We start from the raw sequence: 18666 nt of genomic DNA, 5'->3' as shown, positions 1-18666 counted from the left end.
AAAAGACACCCCCACACACACCTCTCTAAACCTCTGCCTGGTATGAACATCCCTGTATTGCCATCCCTCACCTACTAAATCTTGGCTGGCCCTGTAACTCAATCGTAATCAATAGACTATAATAGAAGTGATGCTATGACACTTTCAGGACTAGGTCAGAAGAAGCCTCCAGCTTCCACTTGGGTCACCTGGAATGCTCATTCTGGGAAAAACCCAGCCACAACATAAGAAGTACAACCATAACATGAGGAAGCCCACACTAACCATATAGAGTGTCCATAAGAGAGATAGATATGCCCAGCTAGCCCTAATTGTTTCAGTCAGCTTTGCCAGGCAAAGAAATGTCAGTGAAAACCTTGGACATCCTAACCCTGGTATATGTGATATGGAAGAACAAAACAAAACAAAACAAAACAAAAAACAGAAAAACTAGAAAACAAAAAACAAAAAACAAAAAACCCAACCCAGCTGATGGCTAGAATCAAGGCCCAAGATGTATGGCTCCAGTCATACCAGCTGAGCCAGATCTAGCTATTTGAGCCAACCTAACTGAAGGCTCTAGTCATTGCAGGGCAGATACAAGTCATCCTGGCTGTATCCTGCCCAAATTTCTGGCCCACAAAATTATGATCTTAAAAAAAAAAAAGATTATTGTGTTATACTACTAAGTTTTAGGATAGTTGGCCATATAGCACTAGATAACTGGGAAAGGTGTGTAGTAACAATGGGCATCCTGCTACCCTGTCACAGACAACACCAGATAATCACAGCCTCTCCAAGCAGGGGTACCTCAATATAATGAAGGGTACAGAGGAGCAGACTAGAACACATTTTTTTCTGAAGACAGACTTCCTTCCATGACAATGAGGAAGAAAGGGGCTGAGATACTCCCACCCTGTTCCCACTCTCAAACTCACCAGTTGGATAAGTCACTCCACTTCTGGGGGGGGAGGAAAAGGAAATGAGGGAGACTAAGATACCAGGAATTTTTAGCAAAATACTCTTCTTGTGGAAAGGAATGGGTAGAGAAGAAATATTCCCCCATCAAGGGTCCCTGATAACCACAAAGGAAAAGGAGTCTGCCCCAAAAGAGGTACCCAGCAAATGTGAGGAGGAGTGGTGGTTCTGAGTAATACTGTACGTGCCACACGCCCCATACTTAGATACATGCACTTCAAGAGAAAGAGCTCATTGTAAGTTGAAAAAGCCGCCTGCAGATTTTGGTAATTGTACTAGTTTGCTAAAGCTGCCATAACACAATACCACAGACTGGATGTGGCAAACAGCAGAAATCTAAACAACAGAAACTTTTTTAAGATTTTTATTTATTTATTCATGAGATACACAGAGAGAGAGGCAGAGACATAGACGGAGGGAGAAGCAGACTCCTCTAGGGGAGTCCAATGTGGGACTCGATCCCAGAACCCTGGGATCATGCCCCAAGCCAAGCAGACGCTCAACCGCTAAGCCACCCAGGCATCCCACAACAGAAATCTAAACAACAGAAATTTATTTTCTCAGAGTCCCGGAATGTGGAAGTGTAAGGACAAAGAATCGTCAGGTTTGGTTTCTGGAGTCTTCTCTATTTGGCTTGCAAATGGCTGCATTTTCACCAGGTCCTTACAGTGCCTTTTTTTGTGTGCAAGGAAGTCTCTTTGCATGCCCTAATCTCTTTTTCTTACAGGGACAGCAGGAGGTTAGGTTAGGGCCCACCCTAGTGGCCTCATTTAATTTAGTTCCCTCTGTAAAGACCCTATCTCCAAACATGGATCAAAAGATGCACTTACTTCACCATCAGAATCTCGTTTATCCATTTTGGATCAAATCTCCAAATTGAGATTGAGCAAAGTGATTGCTTTCATGCCTTGTTCTCAAGTCTTGCTTTCATTATGACACCTGATAGCAAAGAAGTAGGGGTAGGTGGGTAGATGATTCGGAGTCTCCATTTACTTCTAAACCCCAAAGGCTGTTGTTGACTGAACAGACAATGTGAAATGCCAAATTGTGTTTCATTTATGCGCCCAGCTCAGGGGTTAATTCAGCTGTATTGTCACTTGGTGAGGTATAGATGCAAGGATTTATTTCCCAACCCCACTGCCCTTAGCACCTCCCTTCAATGTGGGGGCTCCTTGGTGTCATGAACCTCTAGCGAGATGCCCCTCAGCTAACCTGGCCCCATTCCTTGTCTACTCCTTCCTGCTTTGACAAGTTTTAATCTGGGGAGAAGAGCTCTTTCTCTTTCCAACTTCTTCTCTCTCCTCTTCTTGTCCCACTCATTTTCCTCTGTCATTTTTTTTCCACATTAAACCTTTCTGGCTCATTAAACCCAAAGTTAGAATCATTAGCAACAGAAAAATCTGGGCTCCTTTTTTTCCTTGAAGGCAAGAAGAGCTTCAAGTTTAAATTTTCTCTGAAATAAATAAATAAATAAATAAATAAATAAATAAATAAATAAATTTTCTCTGAAATCCTTCTAATGCATCAAAAGAGGAAAAAAATAAAATAATAAAATAAAATAAAATAAAATAATAAAATAAAATAAAATAAAATAAAATAAAATAAAATAAAATAAAATAAAAAGCAGAAGTCACGTTTCCATATTGAAATAGTCTAACATTCAGGTGCAGACACACAGTTGAACATGCAGAGCATGTACCCTACATGGCTACCAGTGATTTCTCAAACATGGGCAGAATTTATTACTTTATATGCAGCTATAACTGTCATATTTCATACTTGTTGGGGTCAGATGACAGGAATGAACCCTTTTGGAGCAGTTACGCACATCAAAGTGGGTGGAACTGGTAAGATGAGCTGGCCCTTTGGCCTGACAGTAAGCAAGTCATCATCAGTGGGGAGCTTATTCGGGAGGGAGGACTTAGTGGGTGGCCCACAACAGGATTACAGATGCTGCAAAGGGAGAAGGACCCTATTTCCAGAAGTTAGAAGGCACATACAGGATGCGATCAGTTGGGTTGTAGAGAAGCTAGGTTTATTCACTACATAGAACTAATGTGAACTGGCTGGTAAATAAACTATTGGTGAAATGGTCAGGATGGACAGTGAGATGCCACTGAGCTGAGTTGGTAGACACATGGCTGATTTCCCTTGAGCTGCATGGCTACCACACGCTGGAGCAAGATTAACCCATTCATTTCCATGTCTTTTTGTTTGTTTCTGTTTCTGTTTATATCCCCACCCCCAGCCTCCTGACAATTCATATTAGTTTGAATCCCAATCTTTAAGGTGATGGTATTAAGAGGTAGAGACTTGGGGAGGTGATTAGGTCGTGAGAGTGCTCATGCTATTTCTATTCTAGCAGCTTGAACTAAGGCAAACATTGGTGGCAAGAGCCAGGCACTGCTATGACAAACACCCAAAAAGTAGAAGCAGCTTTGGAAGTGGGTAATGAAGAGAGGCTAGGAGAGTTTTGAGATTGCTGTGCATGGCCTATGAAGGGAGAGTTTGGTGAGCATCCAGAAAGAAAAGAGCAGAGAGGAGGCCTCATTCTTCTTAGAGAATCCTTAAAGAATCCCGAACAGGATGTTAGCAGACATGTGGGAAATGGTAAGGGGTGTTCTGACAAGGTCTTGGAAGGAAACAAGGAACATGTTAGTGGAAACTGGAGGAAAGGTGATCCTCGTGATAAAGCAGCAACCCCCCCACCAACTAGACTAATATTTGTGCCCTAGTGTTTCCAGGAAGGCAGAAATTCCACAATGAAAGCAGGTGAACAGGGAAATTGGGTATTTGGCTGAGGATATAAGCAAAGTGTTAAAGGAGTGGCCTGGTTCCTCTTGTCGGCTTTCAGTGAAATGGGAGGAGACGTGATGGAAAGATGGTATTGTTAAACAGAAGGGAAGTGAAACTTGAAGGTATGGAATATTCTCAGCCTGTCCACGCTATAAAGAATGAGAAGTCCTGTTTGAGAGAGTACTTTCAGGGTGTAGCCAAACGACCATCTGATAAGGAGATTAGTCAGCCTTCTAAACGGAAGCCAAGAGCTAAGGTTCAAGACAAAGAAAGAATGAGCCCCCTTCTCCTTGAGAGTTCTGATGAGCTCTGATGATCCAGAGCTCATCAGAACAACTTCAAGGGACGGGCCACCTGTGCCTGCACTACCTTTGTGAGCCTTGCCTTGTGTAGGTGTCCCCTCACATCTCAGGCACAGGGAAGGCTGTGCTTCCCTCACTCTAGTGCCAGGCTCCGGGGCCACCCAGACACAGGTGTGGCTCCCGTTGCTCCAGTGAGGCAGGGGTCATGGTGACCACCCCTCCGGAGGACAGAGGCTGCAGACTTTGGCATCCCACACTCTGTCTGTGGGTGTGCATGGTGTAGGAACCTGGGGACATGGCTATCTCTTCCTAGATTTGGAAGGAAGGGGTTACTCAGAGCTACCAGCATGTCACCCAGGAAGAAAACATCCCCTAGACCCCAAAATAGTAGAGCCAGCTGGGGGATCCACAGCACAGGATAAACAACATGTGAGAGATATGGATGGTCTGTCTGAGCAAAACCATGGGGATAAGGGCCTCCCAAAGCTGCTTGGCCTAGAGGGCAGAGCATTGAGCCAAAGATTATTCTTGAACTTTAAGATTTACTAGTAATCTGTCTCTTGTTTCTTCTGTTCTATTTCTACCTCTTGGAATGGGAATGTGTGCCCTGTGTCTGTCCTACCACTGTATTTTGGAAGCACATAACTTGATTTCACAGCCTCACAGCTGGAGAGAAATTTGAATCAGGATGAATCATACCTGGAGTCTCACCCATTTCTGATTTAGATGAGACTTAGATGAAACTTTAAACCTTAGACTTTAGAGTTGATGCTGGAAGGTGAGTTGGAAGCTATTGAATGTATTTTGCATGTGACAAGAATATGAACTTGGTGGGGCTACGAGCAGAATTCAAGGGACTAGATATTTATGCCTCGCCCCCAACATTCATATATTGAAATCCTAATCCCTAAGGCATTAGGAGGTGGGGCCTATGGAAGGTTAGAGGGTCTTGAGGGTGGAGTCCTTATAAAGGAGATCCCTCACTCTTTCTGCCATGTGAAGTTACCATGGAAAGGAGGCTGTCCAGGCAGGAGGCTCCCACCAGACACCAAACCTATCAGTGCCTTGATTGTGCACCTTCCCACTTCCAGAATCATGAGAAATACATTCTGCTGTTTATAAGCCACTCTGTCTATAGTCTTTCTGTTATAAAGACCATAAAAAACTGACTACCAGAATTTTCAAGATTTTTAAAAATACATTTTTTAGAGAGCAGTTTCACATTAAAAATTGAGCAAGAAAGTACAGAGTTCCTATTTACACACTCCCAATAGTTCGTATTGTTTATGTCTTTTTTTCTCTTACTATTTAAAAAAATAATGTGATGCCTTCTAAAAATGATCATTTGAATAATTGGTAGTCATTCTGGGCTGGGATTCTAGAAGGAAAAAATGATGATATTGGAGAAAGATGGGACAAGGTAGTATTTGGTCTCAACTTTGGCCTCACGTTGGAGTGTCCCAACACTGATACCGAAGTCCCAACATCAGAGATTAATTGATCTGGAATGCAGAATTTAAAAGTATCCAAATGATTCTAAGTATGTCAAGATTTAACATCAAGGAGATAGAGCTATGATCAACTAAACTGGGAAAGATTAGACATAGTTAAAGATGCTTCTTTCATCCAGTCTGGAGTTTTCTCTCAGCCTAGAGCCCAATGAGGTTAATGTGTGCAAAAGTAGGTGAGGTACAAGCCAGTCCCTACTCCTGGGACTGTGGTCATCAGATCACATCATTCTTGCTGCCCTGGACTCAGTGACAGTCTGCTAAATGTAAATCATTCTTTCAGCTCAGACAAACAGCTGGTCCACTTTTACTTTCAATCCTCAAAGCTAATTTCTTCAAATAGAGTTTTGATTTTCCATTTCATTCTGAAAACTTTCTACTGAATGAAGGGATGGCTTAGGTTTTAACAATTCTCTTTGGAGCCTGGCAATTGTGAATAAACTATTTATTGCCTGACTATCTCTCACTGACATCTGCCTCCTATAGTTTTCCATTTATAAATGGAGGCAGCAGTTAAAGAAAATGGAAAGAGGAGAGTTCAGATGCCCTCTACATCTCCATTTGTGTCTAAAATCCCCTGGATTTCTAAAGCCTTTTATGAATAATCCCCAGAGGCTCCATTTAAAATGGACTCTTATTTTATTGTTCTGAGAATTTTTATATCTAACCCCCCGCCCCCTGCCTTTTTCAAATCCAGATCGACCTGGTTTGGCTATGCCCATTAGTTGTTGGCAGCAAAGAAGTCACTGATTGGAACCCCAACATTTTTTAGTTTCTCTAAAATTGGGGTATGAGAGACTATTGGGATGTAAGTGGTAAAATTATGACTAAGTGGGTTGCGGGTAGGACTTTCTTCTTGCTTCTTTGTTAGCAATAATAGTTCAACTCTCCATAGAAGAGTTAGCCAGCAAAAGCATGTGAGATGATGTTGGGGTCCGGTCTACTCATTTTGCAGTGGAAATGCATTGCATACCCGGATATGTGCAAGTAGAAATTCAGATATGCTGTTTCTAATATGTCAGAAGGGCCAGGTGCTGGGGAAAGAAGGACAAGATCAAAGGTGCCAAGTGCCTTTGGCAGCAGCTGTCTTCATGACCCTACCATTGTCTTCAAGGACGCAGGGCACAGAGCCACCTCTGCCTCTTTTGCAGGTACCCATCCCCCCACCACCACCACCCCCATCCAGATCACTGCATACAAGCCCGGCCCCGGCCTTAACTCAAAACTCCAATAACTTCCTGGTCTTCAAAAGCTAACCCTATCTGTCCCTGGACCTTTTCAACTCCCAATACCAGCCTCTCCTTTTTTTGATGAGTCTCTGTATCCCTAATAAAAGAATAGAAGATGGGGAAGGAGGAGTTAAATGCTTATGGAGGCCTGGAAAATTCTATTTCATGTTGAGGCCAAAGCTGCAAAAGAAGTTCCAAGGCAAGAGGTCCACCCTTGTTAGAATAGGAAAGTCTGTCTGCATATTTGGGATAGGGAAGGATGAACGGTGCCTCTCATTCACTTAAGGAGAACAAATAATATATCATTTTATCTTGCCTCAAAACTAACATTAACCTTTACCCCAGGCCACCAGTCTCTCTTGCCCAATTCAATCTAACCAGCCCATCTAGAAGCAGTTCCCTTTTGCACTCTTAAAGCCCTTCTATTTTGGATTATCTAAGTAATTAATTTCACATTATCGAGTCACATGTATGTGTCTCATTTTCCTTGTTGGAAATGTAAGGCCCAAGTGCCAAGAGCAGAGTGCTTGCTCCAGTCTGCCCTGTGTTTACAAGGTGATTACAGTGACCATATCTCCTTATACCAGGCATCATGAAAGAAGGACCAGGCCTTTATGCCACTTCTGGAGCTAGTTGTAATTCTCTGGAATTATTATATCACCCAAAGGTAGGAAATATCTTCTATTTGCATCTCACCTATTCCTCCCTCCTGCAAAAACAATGCGACAGAATTTCTCTTTGCTCTGATGAACAAGAATTTGGATCTAGATTTAATCTAATTTGAGAAAAAAATGGACATTTCTCATACCCAAATGTTACAATGAACCCATATCTATAAAAAAACACATGGAAGTACACACACTTCCTTATAACTTATCAGATGAGTGGGGCAAGTAGCACAGGCTTTAGATGACCTGAGAATATTACATGTTGAAGCTTGTCTGTAAATTTGCTAAACCAAACTGTCTCTCTTTAGACAAGAATCCTCTCCTTGTTAGGATTCCATAAATAGCACATCTTCCTCTCTATTTTTCTACCTCATCTATGAATAGACTCAAATTTTGTGTGTGCTGTGGAGTGGAAGATTATGAAACTTCCTGTCTTTCTTCAAATATTGTATTGTGGGTAAACTTATGGTTTCAGCTGAGGCTTGTTCAATAAAGTTCTATCCCAATCACTGCTATAAGATTTGGGGCTTCTGTTATTCCCTGAAAGCTTCTATTACAATACAGCAACGGCTACAATGATGAAGCTGTTGCAAAAAGACCATTTTCAGGCTAGCATCTGCATCACAAAGCCAATTCTAAAGGAAAATTCACGCAGCATAACCAAGATCCAACTCATATCTTCAATTACTCCCCAACCACCTACTTCAGTGTTCTGCAAAAAATAACATGGAATTGCTTCATTTTTACTAAATTTGGTATTGAGATGTAACTACTGCACCTGTAACCAATCAGATATTTTAAAGTTAGGGCAGCAGACAAGTCGTAATGTACAGAGGTGAAACTATTTCTATAAATGAAATAATTTGCTCTTGAGCACATTCCACTTTACTGCACGCATGCACAGTCCATATCACTGCACCTATACCTACATCGCCTTCAGCAAATTCAGTGCTGTCATGTGATTTATCTGTCAATGTAGAAAAGTTATAATGCTTTAAATCTGTTCATAGGGCAGTTCTTCATACCCTCCCCTTGACTGAGTGGAGCAGGAAGGGATAGAAAAGACAATTTAGATAAGCATCTTCAAAAATGCTAATATTGATGGATGCTTTCTTTGGATTTCATGTAGACTGATCCCTTTCCCCACTAGAGGAGACTCCCAACCTGGCTGCCCACCCTACTGCTACTGCTACTGGTCCCCTCAGTCCCCCAGCTCTGTTTTTGGTGACACTTTATGGTCAACCTAGTTAGCAATTTTGAGCTCCCTCATCTGGAATTCTTCTATGGCAACGAGTAGGCTATGGGAAAGGAGGGCAATCTGTGCTGTGCCCTGCCCGGAGACATCCTACCACTGCGTCACTCCCCTGCTACTGCACGGCCCGTCATAGCAGACTTAGCCAAGAGGGCTGAAGCCTGGTAGACTCCAGCAGAGAAAGGATGGACCCTTAAAACCCCTTCTTGGAGAGACCTGTCAAAGAACTGCTGCAAGCTTGCAGCACCTGGGTGGCTCAGTCAGTTGAGTGGCTGACTCTTGACTTCAGCTCAGGTCATGATCTCAGGATCATGAGATTGAGGCCCATGTAGGACTCTGCATCAGGCATAGAACCTGCTTAAGATTCTCTCCCTCTGCTCTTCCCCTCACCCCCCAACCCCTGGCTCAATCTCTCAAAAAAAAAAAAAAAAAAGGAAAGAAATGGAAATGCTACAAATTTTTTTTAATCTTAACTGGGGTGGGGCAGAAAAATAAAAAGAAAAAAAAGAAATCTTTTTTTGTCCCTTCATGCTAGTCTAATGTCACATTAGGAGTAATATCCTTTTGGTCTTATCTACTTAGGGTCTGGCATTTTTGTTCTTGACAGTGTGTGTTTGCCAAAGCAATGATTACCTCTGGGGAAAGGGCTAATAGGTAAGATGAGGACAGGGTGAGCAGGTCATCCAGGAAAGGCATATGAATATTTTCCACTGAAACCTCAGATACCAGCAGCCTCCGGGTTAACATTCATCGATTCTTTTCTTGTGTTGATTTTATTTTCATACTATAATATTTTGAAGTTTACAATAACCTATGGGAGATAGTGGGCTCTGTAGAAAAAGCAGAGCTTAGGAGACAGGCAGACCAGGTTGTCTTTAACTAGCTGAGTAATATAAGCGATTGGGTCTTTCTCACAGATGGTTTGTGAAGTTATCTTAAGCACTGAGCATGTAGAAAATTAACTGTTTTTTTTTTTTGTATTTTAAGCGTTCATTTAAAATATTAAATTAGTTGATAATATTACTATTCAATTCAACTGGCCATTCTAAAACTTCTGCTCTAAACTGTCAGTTCTAATATATAGGTTGATTAAGCTCTAAATTGTCATCGATCAGGTATTGGCAAAGATGCAGAGAAATTGTCAGTCTCATACATAGCTCATTGAAAGGCAGTTTGCCAGAAGGAAATAAAATCCTTTTATTATGTGCACTTTAACCTAACAAATATACTTCTAAAAATTTATCCGAGGAAAATAACTGTATAAGTCTGCAAAAATGTAGGTGTAAATACTTTTATCATAGAACTTATACAACTAACTATTAGGACAAATAGGGAATTAGTTAAATAATTATATATTCACCCAGCATGTATGTATAGAAGAATGGTGTAATTCTATTTATTGACTTGAAAAAAATCACCACCACACAGTGTCTGTCTGTACATGCATACATAAAAACACACACTACAGGGGCACCTGGGTGGCTCAGTGGGTTAAGCGGGTACCTTCAGGTCATGATCCTGGCATCCTGGGACAGAGCCCCGCTTCAGGCTTCCTGCTCAGCAGGGAATCTACTTCCCCTTCTCCCTCTGCTCCTCTCCGCAGCTCATGCTCTCTCTCTCTCTCTCTCTCTCTCTCAAATAAATAAATAAATAAAATCTTTTTTAAAAATCATACACTACATACATGTGCACATGCATGTACACAAACATATACCACATACATTCTACATCAGTATTTAAATAAATATGGAAACATCTGGAAGACTATATACTATCATCAATGGTAAACATAAGGTATCGCTATGGATGACTCAAAAATATTTTTCTCTATCATTGAACTTTTCGTAGTAAATATGTATCTTGTCTTGAATTTCCAAAAAATAGGGATTCATGTGCAAATACTTTATTGAAGAAGAGCTGTCAAGAAAGAACTTGGAAGGAAATGAGATCATTCTTTCTCAGAAAGAACTTAGAAGGAAAAAGGAAGCAGAATAGCAAAGAGGAAGAAACTGAGCCAGAATGTCAAGCTTCAGCCTCATCCCATGGGAAGTTTTGGAGCAACACAGAGTAAGCCCTACCTCCACATCAGGAAGCCAGCTCTTTGTATGGACAGAGTCAGCCCTTGGTGATCAACTACTCCCAGGAGTGTGCATAAGTAACCTCCTGAGCAAAGGGGTTCCCTTGGGCTTAGGGCACTTCATTGGAGAGGGGAGCAGTTTTGTCAAGAGAAACCAACATTCATGGCAGCTGTGGGGAAAATGTACCAGACTGAAAAGGAGATCTGTGTAGGACACCCAGGCTTCTGCAGTCTCTACTTTGCACTGTTTAAAATTCTTGCATTAAATTCACTACATCCAGGGGAACCTGGGTGGCTCCGTGGTTGAGTGTCTGTCTGCCTTTGGCTCAGATCATGATCCTGAGATCCTGAGATTGAGTCCTACATCGGGCTCCCTCCAGGGAGCCTGCTTCTCCCTCTGCCTATGTCTCTGCATCTCTCTCTGTGTCACTCATGAATAAATAAAATATATTTTTTAAAGATTTATTTATTTATTCATGAGAGACAGAGAGAGAGAGAGAGAGAGAGAGGCAGAGACATAGGCAGAGAGAGAAGCAGGCTCCACGCAGGGAGCCCAATGCAGAAATCGATCCCAGATCCTGGGATCACGACCTGGGCTGAAGACAGATGCCCAACTGCTGAGTCAACCAGGCGTCCCAAAAAAAGTCTTTAAAAAAAATTTACTACATCCAGACACAGGTTCTTTAGAATTCTTTTTTGGTCTTAAGAACACATGAGTGGGAATTACATCCCTCCATACCCCCTAAAATTGATTCTAAGACCATAGCTGAGACTCATCATCTCTCTCATCCATCATCCTTATTAGATCCTCCTCTTCCTCTGACAGTAACTTACTTCTGGTGGTATAGATGTCTTGCCTAGTGGTCTGACCTATTCCCAAGGAGCCTGATCTCATGGCTAGCAAAGTTGTTTCCCTTTCTCACAAACTATCATGAGAGTACTCGATGCCCAGTGGGTCATCTGGCTGACAAACATACTCCCTCCTTTTCCTCACTATGTAGCAGCATCCCTACTTCCCCCAAACAATCAGGGTCAGTAGCCTGGCCTTTACAGTGACTACCTGTTTTGCCTACTAGCCTGCTGGCATAAAAATCCTAAGTGACCAATAGCAGCCATAGTTTTAAGTTTAGTGGGACTCTGGTGCCCCTGGGGAAAGTGTGAGACCTACAGAGCCTAAAGTTGCTAGGAGAGAAGCAGACTGTTCTAGTGGGACATCGAGAATGACAGTGAATGAAATCATTCCTCCCTCTACCACATACTTCGGCTCCCTGCTTACTACTTATCAAAATCTTTTAAAAAAAAAAAAAATCTTTTAATATCCATTATTTTAAGGTACATACAGAAAAATGGTATTATCTCCAAGCTGGCATCTCTGCCACTGCTTCAAGCGACACCTACTTTTACCCACACCTACTTTCCCATACAGTTGGTCCCTTAGTCTGAGGCAGTATCAGTCATTGCTCAGAAGCATCCCAGGGTGTTGGGGTGGGGATAACCATCAGAGCAGAGCTTGAGCCATTAGCACCTAGCACTCCCAGCAGCTGGAAGATAGGTACAATGGCCCAGTAAAATAGATCTGAGCAAGAAACCAAGAAGTATATGACTTCTATAATTAGAAAAATAGCAAAAAAGCTTAAAAAATATTTTATATTCAGCTACATTTTTAGAATGCTGTACATCTAAAATGCTTTAAAGTGTAAAGGTGTTTATTGTCCTCATTTATTAATTCATTTATTTATATCATCATGGACTTACAGATATTTTATACTTTGGGTGATAATTCAAATAAATTATCTCTTTTTCTCAAATTGTTCTACCTTTGGCCACCAGGAGCTTTTCAGTTGGTTCCTGTGCTTCTTTGGAATACCACCATACATGTGGGTGCTTACTTCAGTTTTTTTCAGTGAGCATATGTATTTTTATTGAGATATGATTCATATAACAAACAAAATTTACCATTTTGAAGTGTACACTTGTGTAGTTTTTAGTATATTCACTCTATTGTGCAACTATCATTTCTAATTCCAAAACATTCCATTACCTCCAAAATAAATTCTATAACTATTGACAAGCCAATATTCTCCCTTCCCCCAGGTCCCGGCAACCAGTAATCTATGGATTTGCCAATTCTGGCCATTTTATATAAATGGAAGCAAACACAAAGTGGCCTTTTGTATCTAACTTCCTTTACTTAGCATTATGTTTTCCAGATTCACCCATAGTGCACCATGTATCAGGACTTCATTCCTTTTTATGGCTCAGTAATATTCTATTGTATGATGTATCATATTTTGTTTACCCACTCAGCCTCCAGTGGACATTTATGTTATCTCTACTTTTGAGCTAATATGAAAAACACTGCTATGAACATTTTTGTGCAGGTTTTTGTTTGTGCATTTCTTTTCAACTCTCTTGGGTGTATACCTAGGAGAGGAACTTCTTGGCCACCTAGTATTTCTATGTTTAATTTTTGAGGAACTAGAATATAAATTTAAGTCCATGAAACATCATTATTCAGCACTATTTTCTCACTGTCATGTATCATTTATAACTTTCTTGCCAAAGAGAATTTGAGATGGTTCAGATTAGAAATGTAAAATACACATCTTTAAATGTTTATTTATTTATTTGAGAGACACAGAGAGATAGCAGGAAATAGCAGAAGTAGGGAAGAGAGGGAGAAGAAACAGGCTCCACGCTGAGCAGGGAGCCTGACATGGGGCCTGATCCCAAGACTCTAGGATCATGACCTGAGCCAAAGGTAGACACTTAACCAACTGAGCCACCCAGATGCCTCTCAATATTATAGTCATTTTAAAAATTATTGTAGTAAAAAAATCACAAGATATGTAATATATGCATAAGTCTTTCTTACTCTTTTGGGGCTATGGGTCCTTTCGAGACTCAAATGGAAGCCATGGAGCTAGCTTAAGAGAATCTGATATTCAAGATTGGGAGGCCCTTATATCTTGAACATGGGATAAGATGGATTCAGTAAATGAGTATTACATTTGATTTGGAAGTTTCCAGGAGCTAGAGAGCTCCTCCCACAATAGAAAGGAGATCCCACCTAGTGTCCCTAGCTCCTTGTTTCACAGCTGTCACCCAACTATAACTTTACCCTACAATTTAGCAGAGCAGAAAGCAGAAATACAACTGCATAATTTAAAACTGATCTTAGGAAATCTCTACTCTTAAAAGTTCATGGGCACAAACCAGTCTCAGAGACCTAAGATTAACTGGCCCAGTTCCCTGCCTGGAGTCTGCCTGCCTCCATGCTGCAAAGATTAGCTTACTCACACCATCTGGAATGTTCCCTGCCACATCCCAGTTTAGAGTCTATGTGGACCTGCTCACCAGTCCCAGAGAGGAGGAGGTTCTTCCTTTCCATGGTACCTAACCTAAATTATTTCCTATTACTGAATTGACCTCTTCTCAGAACTGACAATTCTTTCAGGGTATATTCTGGCACAATGATCCAGACAAGACAATCTCAACTGTCAACAATTTCTTTTCCCATCAGACTTACTTAGTTTTAAATTCCATTGCATTGAAACACTGACATCCAGTCATTTGTTGACCCTGGTTGGCACCAGTCAATAAAAGCCACTTATGCACATCAATGTCCAATTCTACATTCAGTGACGTCATGTTGTTTAGTTTTAAATGGACCATTGCAGAAGTAGTTACACCATGGGAATTGGCAAACATTACACATCAGGGCTTTTTCCCCCCAAAGAGCCAACTGTTAAATCCTTACCAGCATACCACGACTGACACCCTAATCCTACACACCAAATCTTACCCAGTTATTCCTTTTACGCAATGCTCCATCTAGCACCGTGCCTAAATATTTCACAAACACATACTTCAGGACTGTCTCCATTTCACAGATAAGAAAAGAGATTTAGAAACACTAAGCGTCCAAAGTTACACAGCTAGTAAGTAGCATATGTGAAACTCAAACTTAGGTCTTTTTGAGCTCCAAATCTACATATATGTGTGCATGATTTATACAGTAATGTTCTTAAAACCACTCACTAGTATGGTATGAAAAACATTACATATATCTACATAAACTTGTGCATTTGCGTCCTATACCTAGGCTGAAACACAACAAAAAAAATAAGTTAGAAAAGAATATTTCTTTGATGGTAGTTGCTAGAACAAGGCAGCTCTACTGATCTTGCAAATTAATTTGGGAAAAATTTTTTATCGTAAATCCCTTTTTGCATGCTATCCCTCATCACCTGAGGGATTTAAAGACTAATCTGAAATTATCTCATTTCATATGAATTTCTTCTTATTCTCTCCTCCTCAATTTATAGCTCCCCTTTATACCACTGTTTTAGGCTCTTTTATTCAAGGATCATTTTCAGTGTTGATTTGTGTCTTTTTCACTATACTGTGAGCACCCAGATGATACTCATCCTGTTCCCTTTCAGTTCCTAGAACAGCACTGTGCATAGTCACGTCTCAATAGATAGTTGCTGAAATGAAATGAATTCATCTCAAAATGACCCCAAAGAGCTGATATTTGTTTTCATTTGTTTTATGACCATCCCTTTCACCTTGTCACAATGACAACCTATTGCTTCCATATTCAATACTCACCTTTTTTTCTAAAGTCATAACACCCTGTAAGTTTTAGCATCAAATCACATATAGGGCAGAAATGCTATTCAAGACACTGGGCACTCTGTCTACTTGCTATAACATGTAGCACAACCCAAGAGTTTCTGTCTAGTATTACTTTACTATTTCCCTGAAGAGAGTTACACAGTTTATACTTCCTCTAAACAATTGCACAGAAGTGTCCCACACTCAGGAGAATTTGTATTATGGAAATATTTTATCTCCTCTGTCTAAAATTATATATTGCTAACATGTGAGTCTATAAATCATAGAAGGTCAGAAAGAAGCATTATTAATATATGTTTTAGTATATTCTAAGTCTTAGCAGTTGAGTCAAAGAAACTGTATTTGCCAATAACCTTAGCCATCAATGTTCTTGTCTCTAAAGATCCCTGAAGCATCAATCATTATATTCCACCACTGGACCTTCTTACCTCCAAATATATTGTGTGTTGCCATATTTTGTTTTCAGGCCCCCTAGGATTGGAGGGTATAAGGTTCTTTACAAAAGTACTCAGTATATCATTAATCTGAATGTCTTGATACTTGTCATAAGGAACAAAATTGTTTTCTTTTCAATTTCAGCCGGTTAATCTTACCTAGAAGCCTTTGTACCAACCTACATCATTTTTCTCCCATCTCAACCTTCAAAGGGACTTCTGTTGTTGTTAGACTTTTATACTTTGTAGCCCTTACTCATAAATCATCTACTTAGGCCCATAATCATTTAATTTTCCTCTTCAGTTAACTCTCTCTAGGTAGTATAAATCAGATTATTACATTATGTATTTGTATAATTTTCCCAAAACAAGTCAAAGAATTTCTTACAAACATGATCCCATGAACCATTCTCACAGCTCTAGATAGAAGATGTGAGGGAAAATAGATATGTTTAGTTATGGAGTAAAGTGAGCCATGGAACATTTCAATGACGCTAAATAGTATCCTATATAAACCAAACTGGCTAAATCTTAGAATATCAGGCTACTACACATGTTTCTATGGACAAGAGCATATGCATTCTGTTACTCTTGAGAATACGGTTTCCTGCGTGATTTCATAGAGCAGCACAAAAACACCATTTGCTCTGGTTCCTTTAGAAATAACTTGCTACAAGCCTCCAGCAAGTGGTTCCATGATGTATATTTGTTGGGATTGATCCCGGCCATTCTGGCCTCTTGACTGCCATCCTGGTTCTAGTTCAGGCTGAACAATGCTACACATCTTGAGATACGCAATAGAGAGAAATGGTTAAGAGCATTGGCTTTGCTCTTGGATATGAAACTCGGTTCCACTACTTGAACACATTCCTTCAAGCTCTTATCTTGCTGTTTCCTCATCGGCAAAAGGAAGGTTAGTGATGGTCCTCATAGGATTTCTGTGAAGGTGGAATGATAGAACACATGTCAAACCCCTGGCACTGTGTCTAGCCCAGTACCTGTTAAGGAACGTTGGCTATAATTACGATGATGATTATTTTTCTTATCACCAGCACTGCCCTAGCAAAACTGCTAATCTGCCAACAGTTACTGCATTGGGCAAATCCTACTTGTGTCCTGGAGAAGTATATGTAACCAGTTTTGTGCATTTTCTTCTCCCTTCCCTTCTCCCTATCCACAACTCACTTCTTTCCTTAATTTAACTCCAGAGAAAAAGACTTTAGCATCCAGATTTCCTCACCTCTAATCCAATACCCTAATTCTCCAGAATAAGGCCTAGGCATCTAACAGAGTAATCCAGGGATTTAAAAAAGAAAGAATCCTTTTTGAGAAGCAAAACATGGATTTGGATGAAATCTGGCTATCATAGCCTATGAACGTCCCTCAGGGCTGCTTTAAAAGAAACTACTTTTTGCCCTGCAGTACACAGACACCTGGGATTCTTTCAGCAAATTAGCAACGATGACTTTCTATTTTCTATCTCCTTGCCCTCACTAAAATCTGCTACTTGTCCTTGGAGGCCATTGACAAGACATGAGAAACACCTTATGGTCCAGACCATCTCATTTCCAAGTGCTTATTTCATGTAGTCCTGTACTTTTTGTGAACTAGATGGAACCACACAAAGCTTACAGATTTGCATTTCTAATTGAGTTACTCAAAATAAATTCACCATTATAACCTGATGTAAGGTATGAATTTATCATTCAAAGAGAAAAAACTAAAACAAACCAGCAAACAAAGACTTATAGTTTAACTGTAAGTGGGTTAGCAGCTCAACCAGGGCAACTGAGACAGTTAGGAGACCGAAGGACCCAAGGAGAGAAAAAGCTGATTTTTTTCCTCTGCTCCCTTTCCTGCTTCTGTTCTCACTAGGACCTGTACCTCTGTATAGCCTTAATGTATATCCTCATTGTAAGGGACAGGAAGTTAGTGATTGCTCTGGAGTCTTCCAGCACATTAGATTACACCTTATCTCAGGAATGGATGGGCAAAGCCAGCATGTCATATTCCAGGACACTGGTGCTCACTAGATGTCAACGTCAAGACCTCCTGGCTCCAGGGAATGAATGACTTATGACAGACACCTGGACCCTGTACCTGTTCAGAGCAGTTCCTAGAAGCCTAAGAGGACATATGCACCAGACCACAATCATCAATAAAAATCCCAAAGTTGAGACTCATGCCCCTTGCCTTTCTGAGTCTCTGAGACCCTCCATCTGTATCTGCTCTCTCTCTCTCTCTGTACCTTCAGTAAACTCTGCTCTCACTTCCTGTTGGCTTGCATTCGATTTCCAACCTGAGTGAAGCCAAGGACCTTCTTGACTGGTCCTGCAGGACCGCCCCCCCTGGGTCCTTGGATGTGCCCTGACTGCACCACAGTGATGGTGATAAAAAATAATGATAATGATAACAATATTCCTTAGCAAGTATCATGAGAGACATAGTGCAGGATGCTCCACATGCATTTTCTTATTTCATCCCTGTCTGAAATGCTCCTGCAGGCATAATTCAGAAAACAATGTTACTCAGTCTCCATTGAGTGGCATTCAGGCACCTTTCAGAGGTTATTAATCCCTGTCCAGAGATTGTCTTCACTCTCAGAGGCCAAAGTTAGCTTGTCAAATTAAAAGGGGCAGGAGAATCAAAGATTCATTGTCTAGTTTCCCATATATTTAAGCAAATAGAAGATCAAAACTTCCTTTAATGACTCAGGTTTTAACTCCAAAATCCAACATGGGAAAAAAAACAACTGGATTCTATTATGTCTTCTAGCTCAAAGTCTTCACTAAAATTCCAATT

At 40.7% G+C, this 18666-nt stretch overlaps 2 long non-coding RNA genes across 6 annotated transcripts in view; both read right to left on the bottom strand.

Moving 5' to 3' along the window:
* LOC118354188 (uncharacterized) overlaps positions 1–18666 on the bottom strand; it is a 285418-nt gene that overhangs the window by 99720 nt on the left and 167032 nt on the right. The window lies entirely within an intron of this gene.
* The window catches only part of LOC112662455 (uncharacterized), a 109535-nt gene continuing 107421 nt past the window's right edge, over positions 16553–18666 (bottom strand). For all 3 annotated transcript variants that reach the window (XR_004814209.1, XR_007401520.1, XR_007401521.1), the window contains one exon: positions 16553–16802. This is a non-coding gene — a long non-coding RNA (uncharacterized LOC112662455). The remainder of the gene's footprint in view (positions 16803–18666) is intronic.

Source organism: Canis lupus, chromosome 13, assembly GCF_003254725.2.
Source record: "Canis lupus dingo isolate Sandy chromosome 13, ASM325472v2, whole genome shotgun sequence".
NCBI classification, from domain to species: domain Eukaryota; kingdom Metazoa; phylum Chordata; class Mammalia; order Carnivora; family Canidae; genus Canis; species Canis lupus.
The sequence above is the reverse complement of the archived record's forward strand: the minus strand, read 5'-3'. Positions and strand labels throughout refer to the sequence as shown.